Source organism: Palaemon carinicauda, chromosome 5 (genome assembly GCF_036898095.1).
Source record: "Palaemon carinicauda isolate YSFRI2023 chromosome 5, ASM3689809v2, whole genome shotgun sequence".
NCBI classification, from domain to species: domain Eukaryota; kingdom Metazoa; phylum Arthropoda; class Malacostraca; order Decapoda; family Palaemonidae; genus Palaemon; species Palaemon carinicauda.
The window spans coordinates 92,156,239-92,161,238 of record NC_090729.1 but is presented as its reverse complement, the minus strand read 5'-3'; the positions used below and the strand labels follow the sequence as shown (position 1 = coordinate 92,161,238).

General features: G+C 38.4%; 1 protein-coding gene across 4 annotated transcripts in view; it reads right to left on the bottom strand.

The window, feature by feature from the left end:
- Positions 1 to 5,000, bottom strand: part of Prp40 (pre-mRNA processing factor 40) — an 874,860-nt gene that overhangs the window by 421,553 nt on the left and 448,307 nt on the right. The window lies entirely within an intron of this gene.

Here is a 5,000-nt window from a genome sequence, read left to right as displayed (position 1 = left end):
ATAATATATATATATATATATATATATATATATATATATATATATATGTATGTATGTATGTATGTATATATATATATATGATAAATTTTGCACATTTAGACGTGTTTTTTCATATTCAAATAAGCCATATATGTTTTTGATACATTAATGTCTGGATTCTCTTAACGACCTCGGGATCAGAGCCCCAGGCGAAATCACACAAAGACAAGAGCTTGGGTCCGGCCGGGAATCGAACCCTGGTCGGCAAGCTTGTATAGACAGTGACTAAGCCACTTGGCCACGAAGAAATATAAAAGTCAATGACAATTCTTCTGTACTTATACCTGTCGAATTCAGGTATTTTGTACTTAGAATTGAAATCAACCCATCTTCACCATCGTAGCTAATTGGTAGTTTGTTACTTGGCATTCAATTAATGATAAATTTTGCACATTTTGACGTGTTTTTTCATATTCAAATAAGCCATATATATTTTTGATACATTTATGTCTGGATTCTCTTAACGACCTCGGGATCAGAGCCCCAGACGAAATCACACAAAGACAAGAGCTTGGGTCCGGCCGGGAATCGAACCCTGGTCGGCAAGCTTGTATAGACAGTGACTAAGCCACTTGGCCACGAAGAAAGATAAAAGTCAATGACAATTCTTCTGTACTTATACCTGTCGAATTCAGGTATTTTGTACTTAGAATTGAAATCAACCCATCTTCACCATCGTAGCTAATTGGTAGTTTGTTACTTGGCATTCAATTAATGATAAATTTTGCACATTTAGACGTGTTTTTTCATATTCAAATAAGCCACTGTCTATACAAGCTTGCCGACCAGGGTTCGATTCCCGGCCGGACCCAAGCTCTTGTCTTTGTGTGATTTCGCCTGGGGCTCTGATCCCGAGGTCGTTAAGAGAATCCAGACATTAATGTATCAAAAATATATATGGCTCACTCTCATTCCCCACAACTCCGATCCATACATACTCCTTAGACACTTCATCTCAAACACATTCAATTTTTGTCTCTCCGTCACTTTCATTCCCCACAACTCCGATCCATACATCACAGTTGGCACAATCACTTTCTCATACAGAACCCTCTTTACATTCATGCCCAACCCTCTGTTTTTTACTACTCCCTTAACTGCCCCAACACTTTGCATCCTTCATTCACTCTCTGACGTACATCTGCTTCCACTCCACCATTTGCTGCAACAACAGACCCCAAGTACTTAAACTGATCCACCTCCTCAAGTAACTCTCCATTCAACGTGACATTCAACCTTGCACCACCTTCCCTTCTCGTACATCTCATAACCTTACTCTTACCCACATTAACTCTCAACTTCCTTCTCTCACACACCCTTCCAAATTCTGTCACTAGTCGGTCAAGCTTCTCTTCTGTGTCTGCTACCAGTACAGTATCATCTGCAAACAACAACTGATTTACCTCCCATTCATGGTCATTCTCGCCTACCAGTTTTAATCCTCGTCCAAGCACTCGAGCATTCACCTCTTTCACCACTCCATCAACATACAAGTTAAACAACCACGGCGACATCACACATCCCTGTCTCAGCCCCACTCTCACCGGAAACCAATCGCTCACTTCATTTCCTATTCTAACACATGCTTTACTACCTTTGTAGAAACTTTTCACTGCTTGCAACAACCTTCCACCAACTCCATATAACCTCATTCCATTCCACATTGCTTCCCTATCAACTTTATCATATGCTTTCTCCAGATCCATAAACGCAACATACACCTCCTTACCTTTTGCTAAATATTTCTCGCATATCTGCCTAACTGTAAAAATCTGATTCATACAACCCCTACCTCTTCTAAAACCACCCTGTACTTCCAAGATTGCATACTCTGTTTTATCCTTAATCCTATTAATCATTACTCTACCATACACTTTTCCAACTACACTCAACAAACTAATACCTCTTGAATTACAACACTCATGCACATCTCCCTTACCCTTATATAGTGGTACAATACATGCACAAACCCAATCTACTGGTACCATTGACAACACAAAACACATATTAAACAATCTCACCAACCATTCAAGCACAGTCACACCCCCTTCCTTCAACATAGCTTTCACACCATCCATACCAGATGCTTTTCCTACTCTCGTTTCATCTAGTGCTCTCCTCACTTCCTCTGTTGTAATCTCTCTCTCATTCTCATCTCCCATCACTGGCACCTCAACACCTGTAACAGCAATTATATCTGCCTCCCTATTATCCTCAACATTCAGCAAACTTTCAAAATATTCCGCCCACCTTTTCCTTTCCTTACTACATATATACATATATATATTATTTATATGTGTATTATCATTATTACTATTATTACTAGCCAAGCTACAACCATATTGGAAAAGCAAGATGCTACAAGCCCAAGGGCTTCAACAGGGAAAAATTGCCCAGTGAGTTAAGGAAATAAATAAATGATGAGAATAAATTAACACCAGATCATTCTAAACACAGTAACAACGTCAAAACAGATATGTCCTATATAAACTATTAACAACGTCAAAAACAGATATGTCATACATAAACTATAAAAAGACTAATGTCAGCCTGGTCAACATAAAAACATTTGCACCAACTTTGAACTTTTGAAGTTCTACTGATTCAACTACCTGATTAAGAAGATTATTCCACAACTTGGTAACAGCTGGAATAAAACTTCTAAAATACTGTGTAGTATTGAGCCTAATGATGGAGAAGGCCTGGCTAATAGAATTAACTGCCTGCCTAGTATTACAAACAGGATAGAATTGTCCAGGGAGATCTGAATGTAAAGGATGGTCAGAGTTATGAAAAATCTTATGCAACATGCATAATGAACTAATTGAACGATGGTGCCAAAGATTAATATCTAAATCAGGAATAAGAAATTTAATAGACCATAAGTTTCTGTCTCACAAATTAAGATGAGAATAAGCAGCTGACCACCAGACAGGAGAACAATACTGTACTCAAAACAATATAGAATATAAGAATTAAAACTACTTCAGAATAGGTTGATCACCAAAAATCTTGTAAGACTTTCACAATAAGCCAATTTTTTGTGCAATTGAAGAAGACACAGACCTAATGTGTTTCTCAAAGGTAAATTTGCTGTCGAGAATCTCACCTAAAATTTTAAAAGTCATGCAAATTTAAAGAAACATTATCAATACTGAGATCCGGATGTTGAGGAGCCACCGTCCTTGACCTACTTACAATCATACTTTGAGTTTTATTAGGATTCAACTTCATACCTATTAAGGGATTCACCAACCCCAGATCTACATTCAGGGGATGGAATTGATGCAAAGAGAGTAGCATCATCTGCATGTGCAACAAGCTTGTTTTCTAGCCCAAACCACATCATGTGTATATAGTATGAAATGTAATGGGCCAAGAACAGTACCCTGTGGAACACCGGATATCACATTCCTATACTCACTATGGTGCCCATCAACAACAACTCTTTGAGATCTATAACTTAGAAAATCAATAATAATGCTAAGAAACGACCCACCCACTCCCAACTATTTGAGTTTGAAAAAAAGGACCTCATGATTAACACGGTCAAAGGCAGCACTAAAATCAAGGCAAATCATACGAACTTCCTGACCACAATCAAGGGATTTCTGTACAGCATTGAAGATTGTAAGAAGGGCATCACATGCTCCAAGGCCTTTACGGAACCAAATTGCAAACTACAGAATAGATGATTACCTTCAGCAAACCTATTAAGACGTTTTGCCAGAATACATTCAAAAACTTTAGATAATATGGGAGTTATAGAAATTGGGCGGTAATCAGTGGGACGAGCTACCACAAACACATTTACATAGAGGAGTAACATTACCAATTCTCCAACAAGTGCTAAAAGCTCCTCTTCTTGGTAACTTGCCAAATTAACAGATAACTTTGGAGCTAAAAAATCTGCTGTCTTTATAAAAAACAAAGGAAAAATGCCATTTGTGTCTACACCTCCATAAGCATCAAGGTCCATCAACAGAGCTTTAATCTCACGAGATCGAAAAGCTAAACTAGTTAGTTTAGCCTCAGGAAAACAGGAATGAGGAAGTTCAAGTTTTTCATTACTCTGTTTACTGTCAAAAACATCAGCCAAAAGGGTTGCCTTTTCCTTTGGACAGTGAGTGACTGAGCCTTCTGGTTTAAGTAAAGGAGGAACTGTTGCATCTACACCAAAGAGTGCAGATTTAAGGGTAGACCACCATTTATGTTCCTGAGTTGTACCAGAAAGGGTTTCTTTTATGGATAAATTGTACTTCTTTTCAGTTGAGGCATAAACTCTCTGAGCAAAAGCTCTTAGCTGAGTGAAGTTATTCCAGGTCAAATCTGATCTGTTACCCTTCCAAAGATGATAGGCCTCCTGCTTCTCCAAATAAACACATCTACAATCATCTTTGAACCATGGTTAGTCCTTCACTAGGTACCTTGGCACACGAGAAGGGATACGCCTATCAATTATGTTGACTAGATTCTCATTCAAAGGGACAACAGGATCTACACTACTATATAATTGTGACCAATTCAAGCACAAAAGATCATGCAAAATCCCATTCCAGTCAGCTTGAGATTTCATATAAATTTTACATGAGTATGATACATCAGGGACAGGCTGCGCAGTCTTCACTACTAATGAAATCAAGGCATGATCAGATGTCCCAACTGGAGAACCAACCTTACTAGTTATAACGCCAGGGAAGTCAGTGTATAAGAGGTCCAAGCAATTACCAGACCTGTGAGTAGCTTCATTTATGATTTGCTCACAGCCTGATTCAGAGGAAAAGTCTAAAGCTCTTAAGTCATGGTGGTTGGTAGGAAAGATAGAACTTAACCACTCCCTATGGTGAGCATTAAAATCACCAACAAAGACAAGAGAAGCCTTTCTATCATCTTCTTGTATCTTAGCCATAATGGTAAGAAGACAATCAAAGATAGAATCATCCATGTTTGGATTCCGGTAG